The 23,758-nt window shown below is 44.1% G+C and overlaps 1 protein-coding gene and 1 long non-coding RNA gene across 2 annotated transcripts in view; one reads left to right on the plus strand and one right to left on the minus strand.

Annotated features, from left to right (window-relative positions):
- nvd (cholesterol 7-desaturase nvd) overlaps positions 1 to 23,758 on the plus strand; it is a 121,417-nt gene that overhangs the window by 66,293 nt on the left and 31,366 nt on the right. The gene's annotated exons all lie outside the window — the stretch shown is intronic.
- On the minus strand, positions 20,606 to 22,508 carry LOC138926284 (uncharacterized). The gene is made up of 2 exons (XR_011442753.1): positions 22,297 to 22,508; positions 20,606 to 21,894 (listed from the first exon to the last, which is right to left on the minus strand). It is a non-coding gene; the product is annotated as an uncharacterized lncRNA (long non-coding RNA).

The following is a 23,758-nucleotide window of genomic DNA, read 5'->3' on the forward strand; positions in this document are numbered from 1 at the left end:
ACCAAGACTACATTCTTAAAAGATTCAGATGTAGCGCGGACCAAGCTGGAATGTATTTTTTTAAATAAAAATCGTTGTGGTCTGTAGGAAATTTCAAAAGATTCAGGTTACTCAACAGAAGTGAGTTTTTAATTGCGTTACTCAAGTCTGTGTAAATAGCATAAGTTTGAAATCCCTTTCGGCAAAGGATGTCAACTCTCAAACTAACTACTAATTACGCCTAATGACGCGCTTCGAAGGGAAAATATGTTGCAAATGAGGAGTAATCAAGTTTTAAAATAACTTTTGAATTGCTGACTATTTAGAAATGCCTCTGAAGTTAGCAGCATCTCAATTGTTTCTGTTCTATATAAGGGAATTATGAAGGAATCCTTCCACATAGATGAAAAATAGAGGTTTAAAAAATCATTTGAAAAGTCTATGTCGGGGCTTGCACAGTTCCCTTGCATAGTATTTTAGCACATAGCATGGTACTTCATCGAGGCTTGGCGAAAAAACGGGGAACAGAAAAAACTTCACCTTTGGAAGATCCAATAAAAAAAGATCCGATTTCCGAAGACAGACGGGCAGTAAATAAAATTGGCTGATTTAAAGATTTATACGTAATGTTAATCCAAGAAAGATTTTAAGCCAAGAACGATTTTTTTAAGCGAACGGATGTTTCCACGACACTTATGATTATAAAAATGTATTTAAAGCAGTAAAGAGCAAAACCCATATTTTAGTGTAAACGTTAGCAGCAAAAAACACTAAGAGCTAAGCCTTTACAACCGAAAAAACGTAGTTTTTTTTTCGTTTTTAGTTAATTCAAAAGTACGAATGGGCTCTACCATAGTGGATTTTATATTAAAGCAGTGGTGGGCAAAACTAACACATGTTTAAAATTTGAGTGTGTGCGTAGCAGAGAAAAACAATGAGAGCAACGAGTTCACTGAGCGAAAAAAAACGTTTTTTTTATTTCATTTTTCGTTAATTCAAAAGTTTAAATGGGCACTAAAGTTGAGTATTTTATTTTAAAAACAGCTTTGCTAGCAACATTTCTTAAACAAATGAAAAACTACGCTTCCCTATTTATATTCTCCATGAAGAAAACTTTTTCCAACCCAATTTCTGAGAAAATTTTTCTAAGTCGAAAAATTTTGATTTTTAGTTTGGGCTGTCAAATGAATTAAAGCGAGAGCAAATGAGAGAGCTTCTAAAAAAAATTTGAGAGTGCTCACACTGTCAGTGTGCCTGCAGCGCTGAGGCAGAATTTCCTACCCTAGCACGCGAGTAGCTATGTAAAATGAGAGTTTGCCCACCACTGTATTAATGACAGCATTTCAGTTCCTGAAAAAATTAAACGCTACCCTTCCCTATGTACATTTTCTACTAAAAAAAACTGTTCAAACCTAACTTCTAACCACTAAACCAATTTTTCTCAGTAAAAAACTTTTTTTTCCCCGTTTGGGATGTCAAGAAAGGCACAAAGAGATCAAATGAGAGAGCTAAAAAATAATGCTCAAAAATAGTGCTCACACTATTAGTTAGCAGACAGCCATACAGAAACAGCGAATCTTATCTGCCATGCAATGGAACTTCTAATGGACACCAGATGTGGTTTCAATTGAAGCCTCATGCTTGGTCCTCTGGGGTTGAAAGGGGCAAAGCTCTGGAAAGAGTGGTATCCTCAGGGTCAGATAGGTATCCTCAGGGTCATTAGTCTAATACAAAACGTAAAAAACTTAGTTTTGCTTTGACTTTTCGTTAAGTCAAAATTTGGAATGGGCACTAAAATAGTGTATTTCATTTTAAAAAAGGCTTTTCTGGCAACAATTCTTAAACAAATGGAAATCTTTGCTTCCCCGTCTATATTTTCTATGGAGAAAACTTTTTCAAACCCAATTTCTGAAAACATTTTTCTCAATGGCAACATTTTGATTTTTAAGTTTTGGCTGTCAAATGATTCAAAATGAGAGCAAATGAGAGAGCTTCTAAACAAATTTGAAAGAGCTCACTCTGTTAGTACTCACACAGAATTTCCTACCCTAGCGAACTGTCAAACAAGCCCCCGTTGAAATTGTGGTGTGTGATAAGTGATAATGATGGTGAGTTATTTACATTAAAACTCTTTAGTTTTGGGATTTTAAAGTCAGCCAGAGCTAAAAGCTGGTGACAATCGGAATCGGATTAAAACGGATGGAATAGCGGACAAATAATGCCAGTATGTGGCCGATTCAGACGAAGGAGGTATAAATGAATAGGTAACGTATAAAATTTAACCGGACAGAAAAATTTTCAGAAGATTGAAGATTGGAGTCTACCGAAATGAGGACTCCTCCCCTCTATGCAGAGGTCGATCACGTATAAAAGTGGTGTACTTACTTTAAAAAAGCGGGTCTCCTGTTCTGTCGAACCGAAACGATCAGTTCAGCACCTGCCTAGCCACTTTCGCAATGACCACCTGAACCAGGACCTACTTCCTTGACTGTGGCTCCATGCTTCGTTCTACTCTCGGCCCATTCGGTCCCTCTCTGCCTGGGGGTGGACTTTTGCATAAACCTCTCCTGGAACACGTGCGCCACTGCCAGCACTTCGTCGTTCTCGGTCTCGTCGACCCACTTCGCCAACAGGGATCATGGTTTTCACGGTTCCGTCTGCTGGTCTGATGGAGTTCTATGCATACTTTGCTCAGCTCCTCCTGTTTTAGAGTGTAGATCCAGTTCTTTCATCCTATTTATATGCTTCGTTACTTCTACACTCAATTGAATCACATAGTTCAGCGCCAGATGTAACGAACTATTTTACTTTATACCGCTTTTTTCCGCTCGGCTCCGTCGTCGGCGAATCCGTTTGGTCGTTCCTGTTGCTATTGTCGCTACTGTTGCTCCGTCGCCGCTGCTGTTCCTGTAGCTTTGTTGCCGTTGGTTCCCCTTCCTTCCTTTCGGGACACACATTTGGGTCATCTGCGATTGGTCTTCACCCAACGGCCACGGAAACACCGTGCATATGCGCTAGCGAGTCCATATCGGGAGTTAGCCGCTGGTCGTCGCACCTACGTTACACCAAGGAAACACCGCACATTTGCGCTAGCGAGTCCAGATCGGGAGTTAGCCGCTGGTCTTCGCACCTTCGTTACACCAAGGAAACACACGCATACGCGCTAGCGAGTCTGATTCGAGAGTTGGCCGATGGTCATCGCACTTCCGCTACGCCAAGGAAAAACCACGCATACACGCTAGCAAGCCCGGATCGGGAGTTACCAGACATCGCGCCTCCACTACAGCCAGGAAACACCGCGCATACCCGCAAGTGAATTCGGATCGGGAGTTTCTTGACTGGTTACCGGGGTGTTTCCGATCGGTTTCTTAACTGAATGTGAGTTCACGAGCCGGCCTTCTTAATTCGGTAAGGCGTACGAAAGACTTGTCCCTTACTCGTTTTGTGGCAAGGCTACCTGCCGTGGTCGGGAACGGCCCAACTCGACTCTTAGACCCTGGGCTTTAGAGGAAGCGTCCTGCAACGGATCCTATCTTAGCTCGTCTTTTACACTCTACTCTCCTTGGGCTGTTGGACTCTCCAGAGGCGGTCCTTCAACTTAAACTACTCTAACTCAACGCCACAAGCTTCCTAAAAAGACTCGTCTCGAATGGGCCTCCTTACATACTGATTGGAGCGCTCGGTAATCCTCCTGGGTTCTGCTCCTACCGTTAATCTAGCTTCCAAAATCACGCCATCTTACATACTGATTGGAGCGCTCGGTAATCCTCCTGGGTTCTGCTCCTACCGTTAATCTAGCTTCCAAAATCACGCCATCTTTCCGTTGGCGGGTCGCCGTCCAAGCCTCCTCGACCCTCCCGGCCACGGGCCTCTGCTGTTGCTATGCGGACTCCGATGGTCCGCTACACTTTGCGTCCCCCTTTCCTCCTTGCTGCTTCACTGATGTTAGCCTCGCCGCTTTTTCTAAACACGGCTGCGCTTCCGCCCCGAGGACCGTTACGTTCCACGTCGTCTCTGCTTTTAACCGACGCGCTGCCCCCCTCACTGCTCCTTCTGTCACGCGGCAGAGCTTCTCGTCTTAACTTTCTCCCCATCCCCTCGTACTGAATGTTTGAAATACTCAAAGCGATTGACCATTGATTGAATCCCCAATCTCGCACAGCTTAGTTGAGAAATACCTGCGACCAAAGATTATAAAGTACATGGATGGGACATCAGGGCCCAAAACTTTTTCGTCGAGCTTGTTGGTGAGGGGGGAACGCACATGCATACGATTCTATATTTAGAACTCTTTACATGTATCCGTCAACAAAAACGTGAACTTTTGTATCTATGTATGTGTGACTGTTCGCACGACGGAGTAAAAATGTTTTTTCTTCCAAATTTTTATTTCAATTTCTCGTTACTGTTTTAGAGGCGCCGATGTGGTAGTTAGTAAAAGAAATAGTATTATTAATCGCCGCAGATCGAGACAGGGTGGTAGCTTAATGCATAGAGTAGTTACTTACTCTATGTGTAATTTTTCTGTGTTCAAATCCTCGTAAGGACTTTGAACTTTTTCTTTCTTTTATAATATTTTTTTTTTTTTGTTCATCTTTAATTGTAATATTTTTCTTTAATTTTACAATTGTAAAATTGTTTTATTCTTCATTATGTCCCGCTAATAAAATTTCAAGGGAGTCCTTCCGACATTTTATCATCCGACACGTCCGCCACTTATTTTTACAAAAATTGTAATAGAATTCAATTTAAAATAATAATAATAACGTAAAAATTAAAAGTACAAAAACAAAAAAATTAATAAAAAAAATAAAAGTAAATATAAAAAGAATCATAAAACTAAAACTTTATCAAAATTGAAACAATCGCCCGCTAATGAAATCGAACCCAGGACCCCAAGAGGACCCACTTATTGACCCGCGCACTATCCATCTAGGCTACCCTCAAAGTTGATTTGACGATACTTAAAATTTTTGTTAAAGGAAGCGCGAGAATCTATACCAAAAACAGAGCTGAAGATGAAGGATAGTAGAAGATATTTCTGATCTCTTTGCTCTCACACTGGTTCTTTGAAACAACTTTCATCGTTTCAAAGATGTTACGATCTAAAAATTGAATTCTCTCTTTCCCTCTCTCATCTGCCAGCCGTTTGTCGTGGAACCCGCTCTCAAATGTTTTCATTATACAGCGGGTTCCACGACGGAAAAAATGAAAACATTTGAGAGCGGGTTCCACGACGCGGCCTGCCAAAATGCCGTAGAACCCGCACTTATAGACATTTTTACAGCGGGTTCCACTACGAACTGAGACGATGTTAAGGTGATTTTACAATTTTGTATTTTTTTTTATTGGATTATAAATTTAGGAAAACACATTTAAAGAATAAAAATATAATATAAATAGATTTAAAATTTTAAAAAAATGGATGTCCCGAGCCTGGTTTCAACTCGTTTTATTTTGCACACCAGCCAAGCACTCTACCACTCGGCTATTTCTCATTCGTTGTCGCGCGAAAAATTTCTCAAACTTAACTTGTCGTGCAATGGAACCCGCTCGTTCCAGCGGGTTCCACTGCTGGAACCCGCCATAGAAAATTTTTCTTTGTATGAGATGTCCCATCTATGTACTTTATAATCTTTGCTAGAACTTATGTATGCAGATGTTGTTAAGCTTTCAATACAAATCCTCTTCTGCCCAATGCAAACTTCGATCGGATCTAAAATTTTCAAAAATGTTTCTTAGTTTCAAAAATGTTTCTTAATTAATGGATCCAAATGCAAACTTATGTTTTGGTGTGTGCCTTTGGTTTTATCAAAAGGTGATCAAACGAATTTAACGACCCCTATATTACTAAAAGCTTATCGATTTCTTTGGTTCGTTCTAAACTAAAGTACTGTTCATGTGACTGGAGTTCCCAATGTAGAGTATATCAACACCCCGAAAGAATCCGTACCAAAGAACTTCTTTACATTTGCGCTTAGAGGTCTTAGCTGGGATGCAAATCTTCACCTTCCCTCTTATAGAGCAGACTCTTACTAAAAAACTTTCCAACTTTGAAAAAATCGTAGGACAATTCTGGTTGTCATTTTTCTACCTTACCTCATTAACCCTTTCATGCCCACTGTTGCCTATTGGCAACATTGACTTTAAATTTAAATTTCGGTTACGATTCAAAAATTTTGTGAACTTTTTTTTTATAAGGGATTCCCCTTATTAATGTTCTTTCATTTTTGGTAATTTTTGCGAATGCAGCTGCAGCTCGTGCTGAGTTATCACTAATTATTCGAAGCGACCACAGCTGCCGAAAAATTTTGCCAAAAAGTGTCCGTGAAAAAAGTGCGATTAACTAAAATTAGTGACTAATATTAAAAAAATAAGTACGTACACATCTTTAAAATAGGTAAGACTGTGATAAAAGTATAAAATTGGGCTTGAAAATTGTTTTATAAAGAGTGTGGATTTTTTCAAAAGTAAATGTTGCCTACCGGCAACATTGGTCACAAGAGGTTCATGACTAATAAATTGTTTGTGCTCATTAGGCATGCGTCCGAAGGGATTAAATGAATTGGAAATTCGAAAAATTTGCGAATTCGATTTGGAAAATTCAAACGACAAGGATGACGATGAAGAGGCAGAGGTTAAAATGGATGTCTTGGAGGCATTCATAGAAGAAAGTCTGCAGGACATAATACAGCAAGGTGGAAATATTGAAGATGAGCTTATGAAAAGTACCGTGCTTAATACAATAGAAGGCGACTTTGATGAAACAGTCCAAGAAGTTTATGAAAAAATCAATTTAAATAGTTTGAGATGGAGACATGCCTCAAAAGGACAGGAGATAGACACAGAATGGAAAAGCCATGTGACTGCTGGCATCTTAAAAAGTCCCGTTGAATATTTCAATTCATTTTTTGATAATGAAATTTTTGAAAAGATATGCTTGGAAACTAATAAGTACGCTTTTCAAGATAAAGGAGTGGAGCTGAAGTGTGAGGTATGGGAGTTGCGAAGATATATTGGTATACTGCTCTACCTAGGCGTAGTCAAAATTCCAACAACGCGTATGGCATGGTCAAATAATTTTAAGTTATCCGCAATATCAGACGCAATGCCACGAAATAGATTTGAAAAAATAAAATAAAATTTTCATATAAATGATAACTTAAAGCAACCCGGAAAAGGGGAAGATAACTATGACAAACTTTATAAGATCCGTCCCTTACTAAATAAATTAAAAGAGAAGTTTAATGAAATATCTCAAGAAGAATATCAAAGCTGTGATGAACAGATGATTTCATTTAAAGGTAAAATTAGTTTAATTTATTTTGCAATATATGAGTTTTTAATTTAATATCTATTTCAGGTCATCATAGTTTAAAGCAGTATCTCCCTAAAAAGCCGCACAAGTGGGGCTTTAAAATGTTTTCCAGAGCTGGGGTGTCTGGCATTATATATGATTTTTGTCTTTACGTTGGAGACGGGACCTGTAAATCGTATGGACTTGGACTGTCTTCAGATATTGTTTTGCATTTGGCTTCAAACATTCCTGACAATCAAAATTTTAAACTATTTTTTGATAACTGGTTTACTTCAGTAAGCCTGATGATAGCATTAAAGGAAAGAGGTATCTTAGCAGTTGGCACTATTCGCAATAACCGTCTAAAAAATGTCAATCTTCTTAATGAAAAACAGTTGGCTGACAAAGGCAGGGGATCTTTTGACATAAAGGTCGAAGCAACCTATAACTTGATTTCGTGTCGCTGGTATGATAAAAAATGTGTTCAGCTAATTTCAAATTATATTGCTGATACACCAGTTTCTGAGTGCATGCGTTGGTGCCGCAAAGAGAAAATCATGGTTAGCTATTGTCCAGCTATTGTAGATAGGTATAATAGAAACATGGGTGGTGTTGATCTATCAGATATGCTATTAGAATTATACAAAGTTAATCATCGCTCAAAAAAATGGTACATGCGAATCGTTTATTGGTGTATAAATGTGACAGTGGTGAATAGTTGGCTACTGTACCGCCGAGATCATAAGCAATCATTTAAAAGAACAAAACATATGCCACTTATAAGTTTTCAACTAGATATTGCCATGGAGCTACTTAATGCTAAAGTGGTTAGATCCCGAAAAAGGGGTCGGCCTGCATTTGGTTTACTAAATTTTAACTCTCCAAGCTCATCAACCGATCTTGTAGATCAAAGTTCTCCAGCTTCTTCCAAAGGGATTGAATCACCAAAATCTTCATTCCCAAAGAGGTCTTATATTATGGCTCCAGCAAAGGCAATGAGATACGACCAAATTGGTCACAGGGTTCAGTGGGGATTAAAAGGTAGATGTAGAATGTGTACTAAAGGCTTTCCCAGGTCAAAATGTTCGAAATGTAATGTCCATTTGTGCTCAAACCCAAATAAAAATTGTTTTTTACTGTATCATACTAATACTAACACAGAAAAATAAAGATTTTTAACAAAAATCTCATAATTGTTTTTGCTTTTAAAGGTAATATTACTCATACGTACGTACATAGTTACATATATGGATGGACAAATGTTACCAAAGGACATACCAAAGGACTTAGAGTATCGAAAATCAAAATGAACGCTAATTGGGGCTCCTATTAATCATTTATGGCGTTAAATATTTTCTATGTGTTCCCAGTTTAATTTGGGCATAAAAGGGTTAATGAGGATGTAGATAGCCAGCATTTACCAACTCGATTACATTTCAATATTCCGTCTAGAATGACAAGAAGTCATTTATTCCTTAGCCATTGTAGTTCGATGTAGAACATATGTACAACACGACCATCTTAGGGTCTGTTGTGACAAGTGCCTTTTATGCGTGGAATGTCATAGTTGAGCACAATTCTGCTGGTGGTTTTGAATCCAAACGACTAGCCAGAGTTATGCATTGAACTTCATTTATTTGTAGCAAGTGAATGCTAATTTAATAATGTTGCTTATATTGGTTAGGTTCAATTACTTCTGAATGGGTCAGCTTTAATCCCTCGTGGTTTATCCCTGTCCTTCTCCACCACTCCGATCGCCGTACTTGCCTCACGACTCTTCTTAAACAACTACTTTACTAGGGAAGAGAAAGAAAAGTTAAGCTTAGCGAAAATTACAGGGCGAAATCTGGGCCGCATATGCCGCCCCCGGAATGCTGGGATCAGCATGATATGGCTTCTATTGTTTTGTCGGACTTCCTCAGATTTCGGAGTAGCAGTGGTGGGTATTGGCAATGGACATAACTGCGACAGCGAATCTCTTATACGTTCCAGAAACGGTTTTCAGTGAGGCGACACGAACTAGCCCATCTTCTCCAGGATGCAAATCGATTATTCGAGCCATCGAATAATTCGTTTGGGGGAAGCTGGTCATCCTTGATTACAACTAAATCGTCAATTTGCAGATTGGTTTGTTCTTGGCGCCATTCCGGACGTTCTTGCAGATGTGAAAGCCAATCTGGGCCCCATCGATGCCAAAATGGTCTCAGGAGCCGTTGACCGTCGACGAAGCGTGCGTTGATGGACTTGTCTGAAAGAGAAGGTTCCGAGGGTGCCAATAATGGTCCTCCTATGAGGAAATGCTCAGGAGTAAGTGGGGAAAGATCATATGGATCAGCTGATAAGGGACAGAGTGGACGTGAGTTTATACATAGTTCGATCTGGGTAAGCACCGTGGAAGGATCGATTCAGATGAGCTATTAAGGCCTTTGCGTTCGCCTCCCACAGTCCCCCAAAATTAGGACGGTGCGGTGGGCTGAAATGCCACTGGATTCCACGGGCCGAAAGAGTGGGTGCGATGTCCGTGTCGATGGAATTTCGAAACTCCTTTTGCCAGATGCGAAGAGAATTGTGAAATTGGTACCCCCATTGCTGTATAGATGCTTGCACAAACCTCTACGTCCGATAAATCGTTGAAGAGCCCAGAGAAAGTGTTGCGTAGATAGTCCTGTGACTGCTTCTAGATCAGAGGTCGGCACGGCCCTATCTCGGGGGCATAGGAAATGTATCGCCTTGATTGCTAAACATATGAACACTGCGATATTGGCCTTGTATGTGTGATGCCCACGAAAACTGGAGGCTTTCAAGTAAAAGGTGACCGTGTAGTCGACGCAAACATATGCTGTGATGTTGGTTGGTTTTCTTCTTTCTTTGTGATGCTTGTCAGATGGATGAGAGTACGTGTTTTTCCGCCACCGATTCTCATCCTCCCGTAGCCACTCGGAACCAAGCCACTAAATGTCATGCCTGGCTAGCTGGTGAGGAGTAAGACCCCTTGAAGCGCAATCGGCAGTGTTTTCTCCCGAAGGTATGTGCTGCCATTGGGCTGTCGTACTTTATTCCAAAATCTTGCCAATTCGGTTGGAGACGAAAGTCTTCCAACGTGTCGGATTTCCATCAACCCAATATAAAACAATTGATGCATCAATCCGGAAATTAACGGACATGGGAATTCCGGTGGATAAAAACTGTGTTAGTAACCATTTAGTTAGTTGGGCAGCCAGCACTTCACCAGAGAGTTCGATTCGAGGAATTGCTAGTGGCTTAGTGGGCGTGACTCGACTCCGTGCTGTCAATGGGGCCGTGCTCACTCTCCCGGATTGATATTGTATTTGGAGATAAACACAGGCTGCGTATGCTTGCGAGGAGCCGTTTCAAAATACCTGTAGTTGGTGTGACTGTGGTTCACCGGTCTGTGGACCAAGCCATCGAGGTATTTTCAACTTCTCAATGTTTGGTAATTGATGTCTGGGTCGGATGATCGGATGTCTGGGGTCGCCACTGCTAGATTTTTTAGAATACTTTATAATACTCTTGGCAACAGTAGTGACAGGAACTATAAAGCCTAGGGGATGATAGAGGCGAGCGACTACTGAAAGAAAGGAACGTTTAGTTAAGGAGGCAGGAAGGTCAAATCGAACCTTGAAGCTATAAAAATTCTCGTTTGAGCTCCAGTAAAGTCCCAGCCTTAGTGTAGCGATAAGTTGATCTCGTATTTCCAATGCTCCATGAATAGTATTGTGACCAGTTTGGACGTCGGCGACATGTACTACATTTAATAAGACTGGAGCTACTAATGGGTAGCGATGTTGTTCGTCGTAACAGTATTTAGGCTGTACTCGGCTATTTCGTTTTGGTCATTCCTCCATAAGATGCGTTGAAATAGAGCGTCATCCTAATGCATGTCGATACAGCGATACATTCGTAGGATATCTGCTGCAAACACGTAACGATGTATCTTCCACTTCATGATAACTCCTCCTACATCATTTAGTAGCGATGGCCCGATGCACAATATATCGTTAAGAGATTTTCCTTCTTCTTGTTCTTCGGCTGTTAACGAGAGGACGTTAAGCTGATTTAATCGAGTTTGAAGAATCCCTTTACCAGGGCATCCAAATTAGTCTGATGGCATCGAAAGGTTACCACATTTGCCCTTGTTTCATTGCTATGGCCAAACACGATTCAACCTAATTGAGTGAGTTGAGCAATAGGTTGATTTGGAGCTCCTTTCCGTATGTCTGGCAGTAAGAAATATGGTATTAGATCCACTCCAAATAACGCGTCGATGCGGACTGGTCTGGTAAAGGTGGGATCGGTCAAGTGTAATACCTTAAGATGCTGGCAAGTGTCCACGTTGACATTGCTCCTTGGTAAATGAGAGGTTATCGACGCTGGTCGCACCAGATGATGAAATTGAGGGTGCGTACATGAGCCTATGGAGAACTCTGTACTAAATCTACAGATGTTCCTTGAGTTATCACCGACCCCGGTGATCTGTGCTGTGACTCGGTGACGTGGAAGTCCCAGTAACTGACTGGCTCGTTCTGTTACTATCGTACCCTCAGAGCCATGATCAATCAAGGCTCGAATAACGGCAGTTTGTCCGGTGCTGTTATTATGTAGTTGTACTTGAGCTGTGGCCAGCAAAATGGATCGAGTTGACTGGGTGGCAGTGGCCATCAGCACTTCAGTTGAATCGGAAGATTGAGCAGGATCGAAGCTCTCCCTTGCTACGTTCTGAGTAAACGGTGATGTGCTGGTATGCGTCGTGGGCAAGTGAAGCAGGGTATGGTAACGATGTTCGCATTTGAAACAATTTTTGTTGCTGCCACACTGCGAAAAGGGATGATTGATGCTGAGGCAATTTAAGCATGCCTTTGATGCATATGGTCAATATCCCGTTTGAGGGCAAAACAAAATTTTTTGTCCTTGGACAAAAAATCAGGACATCGCCGCAAAATGTGTTGCCCCTTACAGTTTATGCAAGAGATGGGACCGCTGGTTCCAGTCGTGGTGTGGAACGGGCTGCTCTTGTAAAAGCCGGAACCCTTTTGGAACTTTGGCGTGGATAATTTGTCGATTTAGGGAACATTTCCGGTTCTCAATGATGTTCATGCTGACGGGGCGATTATTGAGGAAGGTTTCCAAGTCGAGGAAACTTGGTATGTCACTGGAGTTTCCCAAGCAATGTTCCCAAAGCGATCAAATGATGGACTATCCATTGCGTGCTAGAATGGATATTCGTTTTGAGACGATTGAACTCGTTTGTGCATACGTTGGTTACGTTCAGCATATGTTTGATCTCTGATGAGCTTTTCCTTGAGATAAAGGGTAAGTCGTAGAGGGCGTTCATGCGGTGCATGAATTGTTAACGGGGGTTATCATAGCGTTTGATGATAAGATCCCATGCGATCTTGTAGGCGCCATCCGTTAGTTCCATTTGGTGTACATGCTGCTCTCCTGCTCTTTAGGCAGAGCTTGCTTTAGGAAATGCAACCGCTGAAGATATGACAACGCCTGGTTCTGGTGAATGAGTTGCATAAACAGATCATGGAAAGCTGGCAAATCAGTTGCCACCCTTTGCCATTGTTTCAGACTCTGCACTGGAAGTGCTCCTTGGCTTGGGCTTGCTCATTTTGCGTAGGCTCTCAAACTTATGTACCTCAGGGAAAGAAGTATATGTGCATTGAAAATATTTAAAAAAAAAACATAAAATAATTATATTAGGTTTTTGATTAAATTTATTTATATTGCTGGAATACATATTAACAAAAAAATAATAATATAGTTTTCGTAAACGTTTAACTTTCAATTAAATAACGAATTTTAATTTCATATGAAATAAGTATATGTGCATACTGGCCGAAATTTCGAAATACAGGTTGAAACATTTTTCAACCATTTTAAGTACACTTCTTAATAACTTATATGACTTCCTTTCTTAATAAAAATTTGATTAATCCGATTGGGCATTGAAGTTGCTAAGTTTATCAGAGTTGTCAGATTAATTTGATCCCATTCCTTGATCAAAGCCTTTTTAAGGTCATTAACTGTGTCGAACTGGCGGCCATTCTTGTAAACTTTATTAGAAAGAATTCCCCAAAGATCTTCTATTGGGTTTAGGTCCGGACTGATCGCTGGCCATTGCAATAGCGGTATTTTTCTAGCTGCCAGAAAGTCCTTGATTTTGCGAGCTGTGTGGGTTGGCTCGTTGTCTTGCTGGAATATCCACTCATCCCCATAAATGTCTGCAGCAAATTCAATGAGCAATGTTTCTACTAACTCTATATAAATTTCTGCATTTGTTCTAGTCGGTATAAAATACAGTGGAGACTTCCCAGCATACCCAAATCCTGCCCAAACCATTAATGATCCTCCACCGTGGTTTCGTTTATGGCAGACCTGCAGTGGTTGCCTTTTGTCGGGCCAGTACTTTTGACAGGAGTCAGGGCCTTCTAAATTAAATTTTTTTTCGTCCGAACTTTCGTCGCGATTTAGTTGGATCGCCAACAATAATTGCAGCACTGGGTGCATTGAATCTTAGCACATGTTCACGTGTTGGGGTACAATCCTCTCTTTTGACAAATTTTTGCGTACCCGATGGCATTTGTTCCAATGCTGTTTTGAACAGCGTTATTAGCGTACAAAAAATGCTTGCAACTGTTCAATAACTCGTTTTTTTAAATGTTGTGTTCCCAGTATATTGCACCGAACATTTAGCTGATCCAACATCGACGAAATGAAATATATTTTTAGAAATTGATGAGGTGCATCTGGTGTTGGCACCATTCAACCATGCATATGATATATTTGTCCTTGTATGTGTAATTGCAAACAATCTTTTATTTAAGAATACGGTGTAATTTCTGATCTAGTGATGGTGTAGTGTGTGGTGTATATGTAGTTGTTATGTGCTGCAATTCATTGTGTGGGTGTGAGTAATTGGTTTTGTGTGTTGTATCTTTTACCTTGCAAGTCGGCATGAAGCCGCCTCCTTCTTCTTTCTAGTCCTTCTATTGTTAAAATTAAAGAGTGTTAGTAAACGCTGGCTATCTACATCCCCGATAATGAGGATATGCAGAAAAACTACACCGAGCAATGTCCTACGGATTCTTTGCACGGATTCTATGCGGTCTGATATACTCCATATTGGGAACTCCAGATACATGAACCGTACTGCAGTATCGGACGGACCAAAGAAATGAATAAGGCTTTAATTATGTAGGGGTCGTAAAATTTGACCAGCTTTTTATGAATCTAAGGACTCCATTAGCCTTATTACCCATTAAGGAAATATGGTCGGCAAATTTAAGTTTTGTGTCTAAAAGGAGGCAGAGATCATTAACCTGAGTTAATTTCTCTCAGGAAATCCCATAAAGAGTGTTTGAAGCCTGCAGAGGGCAAGAACGATAAAAAGACAAAAGTTTTCATTTTGATCCATTCAGTATTAAATCATTAACTAAACACCATTTTGAAAGTATTCAAGGTCAAACTGAAGACTGCATTGGGGAAAGATGGATTTGTACTGAAGACAAACCATCTGCATCTTCTGCATACATAAGAACTAGAGAGTTCTTTAAAGCAGGGGGTAAGTCATTTATGAAAAGAGTAACTAGCTCAAGATCCACGTTAAGTGGTCCGTAGAAAATCCCAGCACATTCAGTTTACTCAACAAAAGTGAGTGATTAACTGAGTGATTTCGGCCGGGCGCCAATGGGCCCGGGTCAAGAGCTGCTCGGTGGGTGATCGGTGCCTTCCCGATCGCGTTCCTAAGCGGGCGTGAGTTCCCGAGTCGGCTTATCCGTGCCCTGCAGGACCACGCCTGTTGGTTGCGAGTCAGGAACCCGCGTGGCGTACGCCAGACTTGTTCTTTCCTCACTTCCTTGCAAGGCTACCTGCTTTGACCGGGAATAGCCCAAACTCGACTCTGATACCCTGTAGCTGTCGAGGAAACCAACCGACGCCGATCCTTTCTCGTCCTGTCCTTCTCGTCCTCCGGAGCAAACCGGGCTCGGGATCCTGAGTTGGCAGTTGCAGGACCACGCCTGTTGGTTGTGAGTCAAGAGTCAGAGTGGCGTGCGCCAGACTTATCCTTCCCGCACTTCCTTGCAAGGCTACCTGCCGGGGCCAGAAACCGGTCTGACTCGTCTCCTGTCGCCTAGGTCTTTCCACGGAACTGTCCTTGTACTGATCTTTTCTTGTCTCGTTCGTTCTCCTTACGTTTGGCTGTTGGACTCTCCAAAGGCGGTCCTTCAACTCAAACAATCGAATCCTTTTTAGAAACGCTCTAACACTTGAATGGCGGACTCTCCACAGGCGGTCCTCCAACTCAACGCTACAAGCTTCCTAAAAAGATTCGTCTCGAGCCGCTCCAATGGGCCTCCTTTTATACCCTCTGGAGCGCCCGTTAATCCTCCTGGATTCTGCCTCCTGGCTGCCGTTACTCCTGCTTCAAATATCGCGCCACTTTCCCGTTGGCGGGCTGCCGTTACTCCTGCTTCCAAGATCACGCCACTTTCCCGCTGGCAGGTGGCCGTCCGTGCGGCCGTTGCCCCTTTCCGTTCGGCCGCTGACCCCTGCTGTTGCTATGCGATGTGCCGCTGGCCTCCTTCGCCTCCCCTGTTGCTCCTTGCTCCTTTGCTGCTACCAGTCTTGTCGCCCATCCTGAACACTGCTGCACGGCGGGCTCGTGTGCTCACCGTTGCCTCGGGAGCCGTTACGTTCCACATTGACTCCGTCTTCCCACTCGATGATGGAGCTCTGCCCCTCACTGCCTTTCCATTCGTCCACTGGTGCTCCGGGGACCGTTAGGTTCCACGTTGATTCCGTCTTCCCACTGGGCGGCGTAACCTTGCATTTCCATTTGTCTGCTGGTGCTCCGGGAACCGTTACGTTCCACGTTGATTCCGTCTTCCCACTGGGCGATGTAACCTTGTCTTTCCATTCGTCTGCTGCTGCTCCGGGAACCGTTACGTTCCACGTTGGTTCCGTCTTCGTACTTGATGGTGAAACCCTACCCCTCCCCGTTCGTATTGGCCCTTGGCCTATCTCCTGCGGCCACCTAATGATTGGCCACTGCTGTCTTAGCGTGTGAGGAGACTAATTCTCCTCACACTTCCCCCCTTCTTCGGGAACGACAGAGACACTTGCCAAAGTAACGAAATCTCTGTACCCACTCAATGCTCACCGAAAATAAACTGTGACTGATCGCTTTCCTCTTTGGTGTGGATGCCCATCCACTTCCCCCCTCCTTCGGAAGACGGCCGATGGCTTCCCCCTATCGTTGGCGTTGTTTGGTAGTTTTTTTTCTTTCCCCCTTTTTTTTCCCCCTTCTACTTTACTAACCAATTTTTTGTTTTTTTTTTTTTTCTACTTTACCAAACCTTTACCTTTTTTTTTTTTATTTATTTATTATTTATTTTTTATTTTTTTTTTTTGTAATACTAACTATGCTAACCCTTTTATTTTTTTTTCCTAATAGAAGATTTTTTTTTCCTTTTAATACTACCTGCACTAACCCTTTATATATTTTTTCCTTTTTTTTTGTTTGTAATACTAACTTTGCTAACCTTTTTTTTTTTTTTAATAAAAATTTGTTTCCTTTAATACTACCTGTATTAACCCTTTATATATATATATATATAAATTTTTTTTTTTTTTTTTTTTTTTTTGAATCCTACCATTGCTAACTCCCTTTTTTTTTAACTCACCCGGAAGCATGTGGCACCCACCTGTGCCAGGATGCACCACCTTCCGGGCCGTCCTCGCCGTCTCGTCAACTCGGCCTTTATTCTTGCGCCAAGCTCCGGCGGCCAACTGGCCTCTGGCACCTCTCGCCCGCCTCCGTCTGATGCCTGCCGCTCCAGCACCGGCCTTGCCGGCCGTTTGTCCGGGCATGACACCTGCCGGGCCAGCGCAGGCCTCCGCGGCTCCGGCCACACCCATGACCCCTTCTCCCATGGCTGCTCCTCTTTCTGCTCCTGTTGCGGACGTGGGGTAGGGGGCACCGCAGGCCACGGCGTCGCCTGCCGGACCCTCTTCTGACTCGGGGCCGCCCTACATGGCTTCTCCTCCGGTCTTTCCGCTCTTGGGCGTGGCGTCGGCGGTATCTTCGACTTCCACTTCGCTGCCTGCCGCTCCCTGCCGGCGGCAGCCCTTCTCCATGGCTTTTCTTAATTTTCCCACTACCGGCTGGCGGGACAGCGCGTCGGTTGAGCTTTCCCTTCCGGTAGCTGATGACGTAGTCATACTGCTGTAGTTCGAACACCCACCTCGCTATTCTGCCAAGTGGGCTCTCGATGTTATTAAGCCATGTGGTCCGTGATCACGTCGAACTGGTACCCCTCCAGGTAGGGCCTCATTTGCCTTATCGCCCATACTATGGCCAGGCATTCCTTTTCCGTTGCGAAGTAGTTTTTCTCGGCCCCAATCAACGTTCGACTGGCGTACGCGATCACTCGTTCGCCCTCCTCGGTGTCCTGGGTCAGGACCGCCCCGACGCCGTAGTCGCTGGCGTCCGTTTGCAGCACGAATTTTCTCTCGAAGTCTGGGCACGCTAGCGCTGGATCCTCCGACAGCCGTGACTTTAAAGTCTCAAAGGCCTCTTGGTGCTTGGTTGTCCATTCCCACTTTGTTCCTTTTCGAAGAAGATCGTTCAGGGGCTTCGCTATTCCTGCGAAATCTGGGACGAAACGCCGATATCACGATGCCATCCCTATGAACTGGCGCACTCCCTTGACGTTCGTCGGGGTTTGTAGCTCTGTAGTCGCGGCAACCTTTCCCGGATCCATTCCGATCACTTGGCTTGTTATCCGGTGGCCCAGGTAGAGCAGCTCCTGCCTGAAGAAATGACACTTTTCCGTATTTATCCGCAGGTTTGCCGCTCTCAACCTCCTGAATACCTCTTGTAGATTCCGCATATACTCCTCCTTGGTGCGTCCGATCACTATGATGTCATCCTGATACGTGAATGCGTGTGGAGCCATATTCGGGCCTATGACCTGGTCCAGGGCCCTCTGAAACGTTGCCGAGGCTGAGTGCAACCCAAAAGGCATCACTTTCCATTGGTATAGACCCTTCCCTGGGACGGTGAAGGCGGTGAATTTCCTGCTGCTTTCCTCTAGGGGAATCTGAGGGCTCGATGCATCCCTTTTCCAGCAATTCCTCCACCTTTGAGTTTATCTCCCCCTGAATCTTCGGATTTTTGGGGTAATACCGTTGTTTTATGGGAATGTCGTCCTTCATCGTGATCCTGTGCTGCGTTATGTTCGAACAGCCCTTCTGGCCTGCGAACGCCTCCAGTTCTCTTTCGAAGAATCTTTTAACACGTTCCTCTTCCCATTTTTCTGGGCATCCGGCTACCGCTACGGACAGTCTATCCTCCAGACAGCCGGCCCATCTTTTCCTTTTGGGTATCGAAATCCGGTGGCCTGCGCACGTCAAGGTTGTGCCAAACTCACTGAGGAAATCCCATCCTAACACCAGATTGTCCTCCATGCCTGGCATCACCAGCAGGTTTAGGGTCTTTGTCCGATCGCCGAAACTTATCCTTGCTTGGAGCACGGCGCGTGTCTCCGTATGGCTTCCGTTAGCCAGCTTCACTGGTCTCCATGTTGCGATTCGTTGCCCGGTGACCTCCGGCCTCTCCGCTAATTCTTTGGAAATAAAACTCGCCGTCGCTCCTGTGTCCAGCATGGCCTTTATCTCCGTGCCCTCGACCTCGATGGTTGCCGTCAGCTGCTGCTCCTCCTCGGATAGTCCTCCTATTAGTTTTGAGAGGCAGCACCGTGCGATCCCGGCTCTCATCCCTGTTGCTGAGACCGCTGTGCGTTTCCCGCCCTCTGGCACCATTCCGTGCTCCTTACCCCTATTGTGCCGCACATCTTGCAGAACACTATTCGTGGGTTCCTGCATCCGCTGGCCCAATGGCCCATGCCACCGCATCTGTTGCATGCTTGTGCCGGGTTTTCCACAGAACCCTGCCTTGGCCCTGCTGCCCACTGCTGATTAGGCTGTTGCGGAGCTGACTTATGCTGGGTCTCAGGCTGCCATCTCGGCATCAAACTTTGGTTCGTGCTGTTCAGTTGCTCCGGTGGGCCTTGGCGCGGTTCCTCTCTTTACCACCTGGGTGCCCATTGTGTGTTTTGGACGGCCTGGTGGTGGAACTCGTCCCGTTGCCCTTTCTGGGTCCATTGGTTCCTCTGGTACCTTGCCGCTTCACTATGCTGCGGTTCTTCTCTCTGCCACCTCTCGTTTACGGGCGGCTGACTGTGGCTCCACCTTTGTTCTGTGGCCACTTGCCTGTTAAAGGCCTCTTCCTCCTGCGCTAATTCCTCAAACTCCTCTGCTAGGCCCATCACCTTCTCTAAAGACGCGCAGGCGTATGGCCTTATGAACATCTTCATCCTTGGTATGCAGTTTTCGACGAGCCTCTCGGTTACTTCTTTCGTGGTTTTCCCTAATGGTTTCATTAGTGACTGAAGGTCCACCATGTACTCTTTGAAAGGCTCTCCACGACGCTGCTTCCGTTGGCGAACATGGTCTGACAACTTTTCGAAGTATCCTTTCGGCAGGAAAAAATTCTCGAAGCTTTCCTTGAACCTCGCCCATGTTGGCCATTCTTCGTCGTTCATGATGAACCATCTTTGGGCCCTGCCCTGCAGTAGTTCTGGCATGGCTCTGGGCAGGGCATGGCGTTTATGGGGGATCGTGTTTATGTCTAATCCGTATGTCTTTGCGGACCACGGTACTCGGTCCAGGAACTCTAACGGGTCCCCTGTGCCGTCGAAACGAAACGACCAGTCTTGCACTTGTCTGGCTACTTTGGCGTAATCCACCGGGGCCGGAACATACTTTCTTGATTGCGGCTCTATGCTCCTTCCCATTCTTGGATCTGGTACCGCCAGGCTCTCTATAAACTTCTCGGTTTCGCTGGCCGCTCTCTGCCTGGCGGTTGATCTTTGTCCAAACCTTTCCTCTAGGCCGTGCGTTAACGCCAGTACCTCCTCTTCCTTGGATTTGTCGACCCACCTCGCCACTGAGGATCTCATCGCTTCCACAGTCCCGTCTGCTGGTAGACCGAGCTCTCTACACACTTCGCTCAGCTCCTCCTTTCTCAATGTGTAGATCCAATTCTTTCTTCCCATCTTTCTGCTATGTTATTTTCTAGGCTAAATGCAATCACGAAGTTTGGGCGCCAGGTGTAACGAACTATTTTCTTTGCTTCCGCTCGCCACAGTATGCCGTGGCTTGCTCACAGAGTCTGCGGGTTAGTTCCACCGAATTTATAGTTCGACGTGATTGCCCAAGCCCAGAAATAATACAAATAGCTTTCCGTTGTGCAGTCTCTTTATTCGCTGCACTTTCTGCTTACAATGATGGTTTACGCGGGTTCCCAGGAATGGGCCCCACTCCTAATGATCGTGACCCTTGGTGTCTCCTTTGGCCGTCCTGGTGATCTGCTCCGTTGCTGGTGTTTCCGCTGTTGCTCTCGTTGCCGGGGTTCCTCTTCGTTGATCCGTCGTCAAGCCTTCCACCTCTTTTACTTGGTCCGGTCTGGCCTTCGGCTGTGCACTGAAAAGCCTCCACTAAGTCGCCGGGGATACCGCGCCTACGCGCTGTACTGCCGGGCTCGGGAGTTGGCGGGCTGTAGCCTCCGCTGCACCAGGATAAACGCCGTACTCTGCGCGCCAGCGACACTGGTTCGGGAGATAGCTACTGACTGTCGCCTCTGCACCACCAGGGAGATATGCCGTGCATGCGCACCGGTGGACCTGGTTCGGAGTGTGCGGCCTGCAGTAGGCTCCGCTACGCCAGGAAAACGCCGTGCTTTTCGCACCGGCGAGTCCGGTTTGGGAGATGGCTACTGGTGGTCGTCTCCGTAACCCGCTGTGCATGCGCACTAGCGGCCCCGGTTCAGAGTTTGCTGTCTACAGCCGGCTCCTCTACGCCAGGAAACGCCGTTCCTTTTCGCACCAGCGGGCCTGGATTGGGTGTCGCCGAAGTCTTGTCAGTTCCGACAGGGTCGGAAGTCGCCTGTCCAGGACCGTATGTCACGCCTCCCTTTCGGTCGGGTGACATCCGCGCGTACGCGCCAATGGGCCCGGGTCAAGAGCTGCTCGGTGGGTGATCGGTGCCTCCCCGATCGCGTTCCTAAGCGGGCGTGAGTTCCCGAGTCGGCTTATCCGTGCCCTGCAGGACCACGCCTGTTGGTTGCGAGTCAGGAGCCCGCGTGGCGTACGTCAGACTTGTTCTTTCCTCACTTCCTTGCAAGGCTACCTGCTTTGACCGGGAATAGCCCAAACTCGACTCTGATACCCTGTAGCTGTCGAGGAAACCAACCGACGCCGATCCTTTCTCGTCCTGTCCTTCTCGTCCTCCGGAGCAAACCGGGCTCGGAATCCTGAGTTGGCCTGTCCTTTCCGTTGCAGGACCACTCCTGTTGGTTGTGAGTCAGGAGTCAGAGTGGCGTGCGCCAGACTTATCCTTCCCGCACTTCCTTGCAAGGCTACCTGCCGGGGCCAGGAACCGGTCCGACTCGTCTCCTGTCGCCTAGGTCTTTCCACGGAACTGTCTTTGTACTGATCTTTTCTTGTCTCGTTCGTTCTCCTTACGTTTGGCTGTTGGTGTAATAAGCTTTTAAAACAATATATAAATAGTGTTTGGTCATTGAGCGTTTTCAATGCCGTAAATAAAAAGACGAAATTTGTTACTTTTGAACGTTATAAAAAATGTTTATTCCTGCATGCAGATCAAGCCGGATGATCCGCAGATAGACCAGCTATGGTGCATGCAGGGACTCAAGTAAAGTACAGAGAGGGCGGCTTGACTGGTCACTGCGAAGCTAAAGCTCTCGAATAATGGAGAGGGCGGCCCGACCTAGACACTGCGAGCTAAAACTCTCTATAGAAAGCCCGTTGAGTCGAGCGGCCGAGAAAGAGTCGGCTTGCGATCAACAAAGCCTTTGTACAAACTTAAGCCTAATAAATAAACATTACACTAATAAATACACTAAACATTACATAAACATTATTTAAACATAAACATTAAACGCCGTGCTGCTTCTTGACCCGACAAATAGTTTTAATTAAAGCCATGTGCTTTTATGTATTTTTCCATCTTCCGCCACGCTTATTAGTGTGACCATTTTTCGATAACATTATAATACTTAATATCTACCAAACTATAAAAATACTTAATTTACACTATTATTACACGCTTTTTTTTTTTTTTTTTTTTTAATCTTAACGTAATTTCATCCGTATCTTTGAGGAGGCTTTATGGATCTTCCAGATCGCGAAACTTGTATCTCGGTTCCAATTTTAGTCTCGTCCTCGTCTACCAATTCGTCTTCATTTTCAATTTCTTCACAATCCAATTCATTTTCAATACTTTCATTAATAATATTCTCAGTCTTACTTAATCTAACATAGTTTTCGGGTTGTCTTAAATTACTATTAGCTATAGGAATCTCTTTGTTTTCACTTAACTTTATACTTATACTATCATGAAAATAGTCAATATCTTCACCGGCGTTTCCTCCACTTATTTTATTCATAAATCTTCTATTTCTTCTGAAGTGGTTATTAAAATCATCCCTTATTATATAAGACCTTTCAATTACTCTTTTTTCGACTACTCCTTTAACCCACTCATTTTCTTTTTTTCTAAACTGAACCCTATCACCTTTAACAAATGGACGCAGGCTTCTTGAGTGCATGTCGTAGTATTTTTTTTGTTTCTTTTTTTTTTCGATAAACTTCCGTGAGATTATTTCTTCATTAATTATCTTTCTATATAACGCAGTCTTCTTTATTGGTAATTTGGTCTTGCACATTCTTCCAAAGAATAATTCGCATGGTGCTAGATCTAAACTTGCTACTGGGGTAGCGTTGTATTCAAGAATCCTATATTGATAATCATTTACTTGTGAGCAACGTTTTAGGATATTTTTTGCTATTGCCACTCCTTTTTCTGCTAATCCATTGCTCTGAGGATAATTAGGGCTTGAAAACTGGAGTACTGCATTACACTCATTGGCAAAAGATCTGAACCTAAAGGAATTAAATGGACTGTTGTCACACTTTAATTTTGATGGGTAACCATATTTATTAAAATTCGTTCTGAGTTCTTCAATAATATGTGAAACCGATTTTCCCTTAAGCTTTTCGATTTTCCAAAAATCGAAAGGAAATCCTTACCACCGTAATGAAAGATGTCCATTCCTACCATGTGAAAAGGGTATTCAGGTGTTTCGTCTTCTACCATGGGTTCCTTCGGATTTTTCCTACCAAACTTCTCACAAATTTCGCAAGCGAATACAAGTTCTTTTATCTGGGAATTCATATTTGGCCAATAATACATTTTACGTGCTCTAGCTAATGTTTTCTCTATCCCTAAGTGAGGGTCGTGTACCTGTTTTAAGATCTGCTTTTGCAATTTAAATGGGATTACTAATCTGCATAAGCGAAATGTTCAAAATGC

The sequence above is a fragment of the Drosophila bipectinata genome, chromosome 3L (genome assembly GCF_030179905.1).
Source record: "Drosophila bipectinata strain 14024-0381.07 chromosome 3L, DbipHiC1v2, whole genome shotgun sequence".
NCBI classification, from domain to species: Eukaryota; Metazoa; Arthropoda; class Insecta; order Diptera; family Drosophilidae; genus Drosophila; species Drosophila bipectinata.